We start from the raw sequence: 12190 nt of genomic DNA on the forward strand, positions 1-12190 counted from the left end.
TTCAGCTATAAATTTAATGTCTTCATTATACTCTTTTTTTCAGCAAGAGTCCAAAAGGACAGAGCATCTTGGAAGATACACTGTGACTGAAGTTCAAATTAATCTGATCTGGGAAAACCCACTGGCTTTCTCAGGAGTGATCCTTGGCTGTTGTCTTAAAATTACTGCAACCATTATTGGGTTTGGAAAATATCTACCGAGATATCTACAATATCTAAGTAGTGAGGCTAGTGGACTACTTTTGCTACTAAGTTCAGAGAAGACAATTGCCATTCTCTCTTGTAAATCTGTTGTTGAAACCACTTGGGTCACTAAACCATGCCATCCATGCATCTGCTACAACAATAGTAGATATCCCTCCAGCAATGGAAGCTACACTTGGATCAATCGGAGAGATATCCATTGAAAACGTACTGAACGAAGCAAAGACTTCAGTTCAGAAGTTGACTAATTAGGGCACTTATATTAACTCCTTAATTGAAGAGGACAAGAAGTGTTTGTTAAGCCAGCTGAAAAAGTGAAGTACACAGACTTGATTCTTACATCTCTACAACACCAACTTCTGGATTCTGTTAACCTCTGCATAGCTTTTACAGATGCCTGTCTTATAAAACACCAGCAGTTGAGTGGAGTGAGTCAATACCTGCAATGGGGCTGCCACGTGCTCAGGACAGAATAGAGAATTTGAACACAGAGTGGAATATCACATGATGATTGAATTAAGATTTGATTTCAACTTCTTTATCATTACTAGTGGTTCTACCCAATTTTTGTGCTGTTTCCTGGGGTGAGAGAAGTAGGAATTCATCTCTATCTACTCCCAGTCACAATAGCTACTTTTGAGCATTCTTTTTCCTCATTGAATAGAATTTTGTGTTCTGAAAGAAGTTGCCTTCTGCCTGATCATGAGCATATCATGAAGGACTGGAAGTACTGGACACATGAGAAGCCACCAAAAATGAATGCACTGCATTTGAGAGGTTCATTAACAGAGTTGTGCAAAATTACAAGAAGAAACCAAGAAGGATGTAGATATAGTGCTTCATAGTAGGCTTGTTTAGCCAACTTTAATTTGTGTGACTATTTAAAAACATGAGTTAAATCTAATAACGGTCTCACCCTCATGAGTCCTCAGTCCTCTTCTTCTCCCCTGCCCCCAGGAGGAGAAGGTGATACATCTTCAAGCAATGGTAGTAGGAGGGGTGTTTGTGCTGGTGGAAGCCAGGGGAAGCCCTGGGGCCACCAGGAGCACTGGGGAGTGAGGGTTGCCCTCACCAGTACAGAATAGATGTAGCAGCATATAGTCCACACAGTGCATGGCTTCTCTGGGGTGCTCAATATAGCTGGCAGTGCCTTCTGCCCCTCCCCGTTTGTAAGTATTTAGGCAGTAGCAACATTATGGCTTCCACATGCAAGGTAGTGTTTTGGGGAGGGAAAAGACTTCTTTGCCTTCTTTCACTTCCACCACCACTAATGCCTCTGTGTGATGGCAGCCATTTCTGATGCAGTAATAAATAGATAGGAACTGCTTCTGCCAGGAAAAAATTCAGGTGAGCACAGATGGCCCTCAGTAAGGGAAACAGGAAATCCAAAATACTTCTCTCACCTTTCTACCCCGCCCCCAAAGACTAAAATATACCTGCATGGAGACAAACCCATCTGGCTCATCTTTACCCTACAGACTTCAAAATCTCTTTCTGAACAAGCCCTTTCATCTCCAATGAGATATTACCCAAGAAGCTTGCTGGAATCTATGCTCCCTTTGATCAGAAACCTTTCTCAGTCAAGGCAACAGGACAAGTTTATTTCTGCCTGTGCCTGCCTGATGAGTTGATGAACTGTTATGGACAGAGATTGCACTAGCATAGAAGAATACTGAAGGCAAGCCCTAAGGAAATTAAGAGTTTAAGAGTTTCAATTATCCTCCATATGTCCCGCATCCCACTAAAATGAATCCAACACACGGGTCACTTGGGCAGAAGTAAATGAAGCTGCAAAATAAATTATGTTTAAAGACTTCACTCTGTTTTTTACAATCCTCTATTAAGAGGTAATTGATACATATATACACACCAGGCAGGGTCATTTGGAAGCCGAAGACTTTATGCTTTCATCTCACACTACTGTCAAGTTTTAGCAAATTAGGACAAGTCAGCAAATAAGAACAACTTTAGGTATCAGTAACTGCAACTGGTAACAATTCACTACCTTTGTATCAGAAGACAGGCGAGAGGTAGCAAATACATATAACAAATTCCTACAGGTAGCAGTTTCTTGCACCCAAGAGTATGAGAAACTGCTACCTGTAGGAATTTGCTGCATCAGCTAGCAGGTTTTTACAATCCCTTACATATGAGTAACGGCTGCAGGTAGCAAATTCGAGCACCAGGGTGAAGAGGAGCAGCCTGCCTGGGCTGGGGCCAAGGGGGAAGGGCAAGCAGGAGGAGTCCTCGGGGAGGACCGTGGGCGGGGCCACGCTGAGCTGTTTGGGGAGGCACAGCCTTCCCTAGCCTATGCGACGCACCGCCCAGGTATTTGCCACTCCTTGCTTCCAGGGCTCCTAATGGTGGGACCGGCTTAGGTACTTGCGTGCAGTCCTGCCTCTGTCCCTGTGACACATCTAAGCGGGCCGGAATCCCAGAAATGTGCTTTCATCTTCACAACTTCTCTGAATTTGGGACCACCGGCTCTGCACTTCCCTCCCCCCATTCCCACTGGCTGGCTGTGCTGAATGCCACCATGATTCCTATCTGCGATTGGCTATGAGGAAGCAGTTCCCACTCCATTTGCAGCAATGAGCTTCCAGACTAGTGCCTGCTGGGTCACTGAAGAGCCAGACGTGGGCGGGGCCAGGCAAGAGCCAGACAGGGCAGGGCCCATTGTGAATTGTCGGCCCCCTCGCCTGAGGGCAGGGTGTCTCCCCATGGGTAGCCCCACCCCCTTGCCCAGCTGTGCCTCTGGGAGCCTCTGGAGGGGGGAGGCAGTGTCTCACCAGGGCGAGGGTCGGGTCCCGGAGTGGCGCTGCAGCTGAGCAAGCCAGGGTCCATTGGGTGTCGCTGTGCCATGCAGTGGGTGTGCTGCTGTCTCCCTAGCCCGAGATGGGCTCCATGGGTGGCGAGTGAACTGCCCGTTGGGGGAGGCTAGGCCCCTACCAGCTCTGCCCCCCTGACCAAGGACCCCCCCTCCCCTGCTGGAGCTAGCCCCCCATGGCCACCAGCCCTGCCCGACCGCCGGGCTGGCGATGCGCTGCCCCCCCCCGCCCCCGGCTCCTGAGCACAGGGCAAGCCGGGGGGCATTGGCTGGGCACAGATCACAGAGCGGGTGGGCAGTGCATCCCCCCAGTGCCCTCCCACCCGCTCAAGCACAGGGCAGGCAGCCCCAGCGCTTCTGGCCCCCTTCCCCTAAGTGCCGGGGTGGCACGGCCCCCGTGCCCGGGAGCCGCCCAGCGCTGGGCAGACCCAGCCACCCCAAGTTCCAGCCGCCCTAGCCCCAGCATGCTTCCCTGAAGAGCCTGCCTGGACTGGGAAGGACAAGCAGGAGGGGGCTTCGGGGAGGAGCGTGGGCAGGGCTGTTTGGGGAGGCACAGTCTTCCCCAGCCTATGCGACGTGCCCCACCCATGATGGGCTACGCCCTTCCCAGCAGAAGCAGATTTGCTCTTTGAACCATGAGGCCAGTTGCTGCTGGAAATGAGGGGGGGAGGAGCGTCTGGCATAGAGCACCGCCTGCTGGCTTGGCCCACTCCTTCAGCACCCAGGAGTCACAAGCAGAGCAGGATCCCACTGCAAGCTCTGAATACCTTGGGTAGTGGCCTCATCAGGCCATATTTTCTGTCTGCAAACCTACCCTTCAGCATTTCCCCCCTGCCCCCATTATTGGTAATCCCATTGGAGAACCTTATCAGTTTTAATTGAGAGCCACCACTGCAGACTAACCACTCAGACCAGCATAGGGGGTTAGCCAAAGCCTTCACAAAACAGGGGCTGATCTTTAATGACCCTGAAAGAGTTAAAGATCTGCATTCCTGTAGCGTGTTCTATCAAGGAGCAAAAGAGGCCACTTTGGAGAGATCAGTTTGTAGAGCCATACATGCCTGACACACCAAATCCTGCATCTTTGCAGAGGGTTACACTAGACCCGTCCAGTCCCTTCTAACCCCATGAGTCTATACTTGTTAAACAACTAAACAGTAGCCCACCTATGCTGGTGCAATTGTATTTTAGTAATGGTGGTGGTGGAGGGGAATTCTGCAACCCTTCCCTGTGTCGACAGGCTTATAAGAAGTACATTATTTTAGTGGAATGCATTAAGTTAGGAAATGCGAAAAGTAAGGTTCACATAGAAAAGTTAACTCAATCATTTCACACATTTTGTATGGTGTACGTAGAACAAAATAAAAAACAAATTACATTATTAACAAGAGAAGCAGAAATTGAAAATACTATATTTACATATATGTACATACATTTGTAATAATGGACATTAGGAACTGATATTATTATTATTATATGTTATGTACCTTATAATTTAAAATCTTATTAGATAATTTCATGTAATCAGATTGTGCTCATAGCTGGTTTGTATAACCATGTGCTCCTGTTACTGTTACCTTCATCTTCCCCTATTCCCTTCTTTTTTGTTACTTTCACTCATGTCTTGTCTTAATATAAACAAGCTTTCTAGGGTAGTGACTGTCTTTCCTTATGTTTGTATGTTGCCTAGCATGAGAGGGGCCGAATTGTGATCTGAGCCTTTAGGTACTACTGGACAATAAATACAATAAAAAGTATAGGAGATCCTGTAATTGGATCTGTGCAGATAGGCCCTTATTTCCATATGGTGTCACACTGAAATCATAGGCACCACAATCCATCTGCTATAGAATTAAGGCCCACATACATAATATGGCTAACTTAATGTTTCTCTAGAAACTTTAAATTTTGCATTTATTTGAATTATGTAACCTTAAAGTTGTATTAATGCAGGATTTTTTGCATGTGAAATGTTTAAATGTGGTATTTATACTTACATTTAACAAGATGAAGATGTAATGTAAAACAGATTACTCTGATTTTAAAATGCTGCTTACCTGACCCCAAAGTGTCATCCCTTTTAGAGAATTTCGGTGAGCAAGAATGTTTTTGTGGAGATTAAGGTTAACAATCCTGCAATGCTGCTGCTTTCCTTTTGTCCCCACAGCCACATCATATATATCTGGCATTTGCCCTTTGCATTATATTCTGTTGCCTTGGTAACACAATACTGGGTGCTGATTCTGTTGCACATAATTTATTTGATTAAACTTGCCTTTTTTTCTCTTTAAAATGGTCCACAAACAGAGCATGATTTGCACAAATGTATTTATTATCAAAATGATTTTCTCATTGAATTCTGCAAATACTTTTTGGATGGTATATAATTTTTAAATAGTCCTTTAACACATGCAATATTTAGTATTTGAAACTGAAGCTGCTTTGATTGGACATGTAGGTTTTCTGATTGGATTAATCTGGTTTCTGGTGTGAATACTTAAAATTAATTAAAAATTGCTTTTAGTTAATGTTCTGTGGTGGTAGCTCAAAATGTGTAGTTTCAGTGAACAATCTTGTGAGTAAACTCACTTGCTAGAATATTTGCAGAAAGCAAACACAGGAAGGGTATAAAGAATCATAATGTACTTCTTTATAAATTTGGTGAATTATTTCTGTAAAACTTTTGCATCATTTGCCCACTAAATTCAATAATAGAAAAATACATTTAAAAAAGATAGCATGGCAAAAGTCGGGCTACCAAGAGAGGATCACACTGGTTTACATATGTGATGTTGTGGCATTAATAAATGCATGCACCTAATAATACTGCATCATTTCTCACTAATGAACACATATAACATGACCAAGTTTTAACTGCTAGGTGTTATCTGTATATTTATAATGCCTTGAAACCCCATTCTGCTAGATGCTGTACAGACACATAGGGTGCCACGTTCCCATCCCAAAGACCTTCCAAACTATTTAAGACTGGACACAAGCGAAAATAACAGAAAGGTAGAAAAAGGGAGGATGTGGGTAACAGTAATTACACTCTGTGCTTCAGTCCATCTGTCAATTTGATTAATTGAATGGAGCATTGAAGATACACTGATTTGATTGTAAGGCACTTAGATACTAAGGTGATGAGGACCATAGAAAAGATGATAAATAAAAATAGCACATATTTGCATATAGTAGCTATGCACATAATTTAAAAGAGCTCTTTTCATCAGAAACTGAATTTGAGCAGCTGCTGTGCCACCATTGTAGAATCATTTATATTAGCCAGTTGTGGAAGAAGATGGTGCCAGCTTTCCGTGTGTTCCACAATTGCCTGCCTTCAGACGTAATCTGCAGCCTTGCTGTGTATAGTACAGAACAGCACATTGCCATCACTCTGACATTTTTTCTTGCCAAACTCAATGACACAGTCTTTAGGGGTGATTTTTAAAGCTTTCTGCATCTTTTCATGACTTTAATTACTCACATCTGGAGGCTGAAGTGAAATTTGAAATGCATTAAAACATGAACCCCTATCCGCAATTGAGTAACCTCTATACACTGGAAGCAGTTTATTGGAGTATGTTTAGCTATGTAAATTTAAAGCGTATTCAGATATCAACCACAAGGGGGGAAGGTTTCATGCATTGAATAAGTGACACTGTTACCCTAAAATTTAGACGCCAATTAAATTATGTATAATCTACATATGATATAATGTTATCCTTATTGGGCATTTTATCCCACATCTTATTCACATGTGTATGACAAATAGCTGGTGAGTTATGAAAACCCTGGGGAGTTCTAGTGAAACAGAACTGTCGTCTAAGTACTGTTTTATGCAAACCAAAGTGTCCTGATACTGTCACCACTTTAATTATATCAATTAGGGGAAGTAAATTTTAGGGCATTTTTAAACTCCTTCGGAGGTTTTTCTGTAAGCCTCTATTAAGGTGCTGCAAAGTATCTCAGATCAATCAAAGCTAGATCTCCCACTATAACACTGGTACTTTCAGTATAATTTAGTTAATAGTTGTGACGTTCTGTACCTTGGGGGAACACCCTGCACCCCCACGTTCATCTTATAATATGATTGTGTGGTATCTAATGCAAAGTTTGTCATGTCAGGTGTGTAGTGCTGGGGAGGAGCCAGTGGTCGTGGTACATGTAGGTACCAATGACATAGGGAAGGGTAGGAGAGATGCCCTGGAGGCCAAATTTAGGTTGCTAGGAAAGAGACCGAAATCCAGGACCTCTATGGTGGCATTCTCAGAAATGGTTCAAGTTCCACGCGCAGGGCCAGGTAGGCAGGCAGAGCTTCAGAGTTACAATGCGTGGATGAGACAATGGTGTAGAAAGGAGGGGTTTAGATTTATTAGGAACTGGGGAAACATTTGGGATGGGGGAGCCTATACAGGAAGGATGGGTTCCACCTAAACCAAAGTGGATCCAGACTGCTGGCACTTAACATTAAAAAGGTTGCAGAGCAGTTTTTAAACTAAAAGATGGGGGGAAGCCGATTGCTGCAGAGGCGCACGTGGATAGGACAGAGACTTCTCTTAGAGGAGAGTCTATTGATAAAAAGAAAAGGAGTACTAATGGCACCTTAGAGACTAACCAATTTATTTGAGCATAAGCTTTCATGAGCTACAGCTCACTTCATCGTGCATTCAGTGCATTCACGAAAGCTTATGCTCAAATAAATTGGTTAGTCTCTAAGGTGCCACTAGTACTCCTTTTCTTTTTGCGAATATAGACTAACATGGCTGATACTCTGAAACCAGTCTATTGATAGAGATTCTCTAGGTTTTAGTCGGGGGAGAGGATGGAAGAGGACAAAGTATGGGCCAGATCAGCTGAGAAACATAAAGAATCTGACACATCAGAAAAGGGCAGACAAATAAACAGTGACAAGTTTTTAAAGTGCTTGTACACAAATGCTAGAAATCTAAATAATAAGATGGGTGAACTAGAGTGCCTCATGTTAAAGGAGGATACTGATATAATAGGCATCACAGAAACCTGGTGGAGTGAGGTGGACCTGGTGGACAATCAATGGAACACAATCATTCCGGGGTACAAAATATATCGGAAGGACAGAACAGGTCGTGCGGGGGGTGTGGGGGGGGAGGGAGTGGCACTATATGTGAAAGAAAATGTAGATCAAATGAAATAAAAATCTTAAATGAATCCACATGCTCCATAGAATCTCTATGGATAGTAATTCCATGCTCTAATAAGAATATAACAGTAGGGCTCTATTATCGACCATCTGACCAGGACAGTGATAGTGACGATGAAATGATTAAGGGAGATTAGAGAGGCTATCAAAATAAAGAACTCAATAATAGTGGGGGATTTCAGTTATCCCCATATTGACTGGGTACATGGCACCTCAGGACGAAATGCAGAGACAAAATTTCTCGATACTTTAAATGGCTGCTTTTTTGAGCAGATGGTACATGAACAAGCGGAGAGGCAACTCTCGATCTAGTCCTGAGTGGAGCGCAGAATCTGGTCCAAGAGGTAACTATAACAGGACTGCTTGGAAATAGTGACCATAATATAATAACATTTAACATTCCTGTGGTGGGAAGAACACCTCAACAGCCCAACACTGTGGCATTTAATTTCAGAAAGGGGAACTTTGCAAAAATGAGGAGGTTAGTTAAACAGAAATTAAAAGGTACAGTGACGAGAGTGAAATCCCTGCAAACTGCATGGACGCTTTTCAAAGACACCATAATAGACGCTCAACTGAAATGTATACCCCAAATTAAAAACACAGTAAAAGAACTAAAGAAGAGCCATCATGGCTTAACAACCATGTAAAAGAATCAGTGAGAGATAAAAAGGCATCTTTTAAAAAGTGGAAGTCAAATCCTAGTGAGGTAAATAGAAATGAGCATAAACACTGCCAAATTAAATGTAAAAATGTAATAAGAAAAGCCAAAAAGGAGTTTGAAGAACAGCTAGCCAAAAACTCAAAAGGTAATAACAAAATGTTTTTTAAGTACATCAGAAACAGGAAGCCTTCTAAACAACCAGTGGGGCCCCTGGACGATCGAGATACAAAAGGAGCACGTAAAGACGATAAAGTCATCACAGAGAAACTAAATGAATTCTTTGCTTCAGTCTTCACGGCTGAGGATGTTAGGGAGATCCCCAAACCTGAGCCGTCTTTTGTAGGTGACAAATCTGAGGAATTGTCACAGATTGAAGTGTCACTAGAGGAGGTTTTAGAATTAATTGAGAAACTTAACAGTAACAAGTCATCGGGACCAGATGGCATTCACCCAAGAGTTCTGAAAGAACTCAAATGTGAAGTTGCGGAACTATTAACTATGGTTTGTAACCTCTCCTTTAAACCAGCTACTGTACCCAATGACTGGAAGATAGCTAATATAATGCCAATATTTAAGAAGGGCTCTAGAGGTGATCCTGGCAATTACAGACCGGTAAGTCTAAATCAGTACCGGGCAAATTAGTTGAAACAATAGTAAAGAATAAAATTGTCAGACACATAGAAGAACACAAATTGTTGCGCAAAAGTCAACATGGTTTCTGTAAAGGGAGATCATGTCTTACTAATCTATTAGAGTTCTTTGAGGGGGTCAACAAACATGTGGACAAGGAGGATCCAGTGGACATAGTGTACTTAGATTTCCAGAAAGCCTGTGACAAGGTCCTTCACCAAAGGCTCTTACGTAAATTAAGTTGTCATGGGATAAGAGGGAAGATCCTTTCACGGACTGAGAACTGGTTAAAAGACAGGGAACAAAGAGTAGGAATAAATGGTAAATTTTCAGAATGGAGAGGGGTAACTAGTGGTGTTCCCCAAGGGTCAGTCCTAGGATCAATCCTATTCAACTTATTCATAAATGATCTGGCGAAAGGGGTAAACAGTGAGGTGGCAAAGTCTGCAGATGATACTAAACTGTTCAAGTAGTCAAGACCAAAGCAGACTGTGAAGAACTTCAAAAAGATCTCACAAAACTAAGTGATTGGGCAACAAAATGGCAAACGAAATTTAATGTGGATAAAGTAAAGCACATTGGAAAAAATAACCCCAACTATACATACGATATGATGGGGGCTAATTTAGCTACAACTAATCAGGAGAAAGATCTCGGAGTCATCATGGATAGTTCTCTGAAGATGTCCACGCAGTGTGAAGCGGCAGTCAAAAAAGAAAATGGGATGTTAGGAATCATTAAAAAAGGGATAGAGAATAAGACAGAGAATATCTTATTGCCCTTATATAAATCCATGGTGCACCCACATCTTGAATACTGCATACAGATGTGGTCCCCTCATCTCAAAAAAGATACACTGGAATTAGAAAAGGTTCAGAAAAGGACAACTAAAATGATTAGGGGTTTGGAATGGGTCCCATGAGGAGAGATTAAAGAGGCTAGGACTTTTTAGCTTGGAAAAGAGGAGACTAAGGGGGGATATGATAGAGGTTCTACAAAATCATGAGTGGTGTGGAGAAAGTGAATAAGGAAAAGTTATTTACTTGTTCCCATAATATAAGAACTAGGGGCCACCAAATGAAATTAATGGGCAGCAGGTTTAAAACAAATAAAAGGAAGTTCTTCTTCACTCAGCGCACAGTCAACCTGTGGAACTCCTTGCCTGAGAAGGTTGTGAAGCCTAGGTCTAAAACAGGGTTTAAAAGAGAACTGGATAAATTCATGGAGGTTAAGTCCATTAGCTATTAGCCAGGATGGGTAAGGAATGGTGTCCCTAGCCTCTGTCAGAGAATGGAGGTGGATGGCAGGAGAGAGATCACTTGATCATTACCTGTTAGGTTCTCTCCCTCTGGGGCACCTGGCATTGGCCACTGTCGGCAGACAGGATACGGGACTGGATGGACCTTTGGTCTGACCCAGTACGGTTTCTTATATTCGGAAGGCTCATAATGCGCTGAGCATTATTGTTATAGTAATGTAATGTTATAGGTTGTAATTTCATGTATGTAGTTATGAGGCTGAAAATGTGTCTTCATGGCTTAAAACAAGCCCAGGCAAAAACTCTCCAAGAACAGAGGGGCAGTTCACACCTCATCAGGGCATGTATGGGACAAACCAAGCCCAGCCTCACAGGAACAAAGGAGACTGGCCTAGGCAGCAACAAAAGAATCTGTTAGACTCTCAGGGAGTCACCCCCCTTCCTTTGGTCAGTTTGGGATTATGATAAGGTAATGTTCACCTGACTCTGAAGGGGGGGGCGCAAAGCCAAGAGGGAAGAAAGAACACCATAAAAGGGAGAGACGTTTGCCATGCTCTTCCTCTCTCTTCCACCTCCATCTACAGACATCACCACCAAGCGACTGAAGCACTGATCAAAGGGGAGAGCCTGTCTGAAGGGCAATCAGCCAGCCTGTGGTGAGAAGCATCTAAGTTTGTAAGGGCACTGAAAGTGTTAAGATCAGCTTAGAATGCATTTTGCTTTTATTTTATTTGACCAAATCTGACTTCTTGTGCTCTGATTTATAATTACTTAAAATCTATCTTTATAGTTAATACATTTGTTTGTTTATTCCACCTGAAGCAATGTGTTTGGTTTGAAGAGTGTCAGAGACTCCCCTTGGGATAACAAGCTTGGTACATATACATTTATTTGTTAAATTGACGAACTCATATAAGCTTGCAGCGTCCAGGGGGCATAACTGGACACTGCAAGACGGAGATTGCTAGGGTTGTGTCTGGAACCGGAGACATTGGCTAATGTCATTCGGTTTCACAATCCAAGCAGCGGCTGGCCAAAAGTGCCCACTCACATAGCTGGGAGCAGCTTACATGCTAGAGGCTGTGCATGACCATCCCGGGAGTGGGGGTTCTCACAGCAGAGCAGGGTAAGGCTGGCTCCCAGAGTCCAGGATTGGAGTGACCTAGCAGATCACCAGTCCAGATAACACCAGGGGAATGTCACAATAGTTAATATATGTTTTTATTTTTTCACAAAATGTAAAAGCTAAAGATTCTCTGTAAAAACACAAATTCCACGTTTTTCTGCGGAAAATGGATTTGTAGGATCCCTGGTAATAACAGAACTTGTTGGGACCAAGTGTTATTGGCACATATAACATGGGGCGAGGGAGGGAAATTACTTTTGTACCTAAATGCAGAAGTGACAATAGCAGAATATGAAGGAC

The 12190-nt window shown here is 42.9% G+C and overlaps 1 protein-coding gene across 1 annotated transcript in view; it reads right to left on the minus strand.

Annotated features, from left to right (window-relative positions):
* KBTBD3 (kelch repeat and BTB domain containing 3) overlaps window positions 1-12190 on the minus strand; it is a 44855-nt gene that overhangs the window by 16076 nt on the left and 16589 nt on the right. The window lies entirely within an intron of this gene.

This window comes from Natator depressus, chromosome 1 (assembly GCF_965152275.1).
Source record: "Natator depressus isolate rNatDep1 chromosome 1, rNatDep2.hap1, whole genome shotgun sequence".
NCBI classification, from domain to species: Eukaryota; Metazoa; Chordata; order Testudines; family Cheloniidae; genus Natator; species Natator depressus.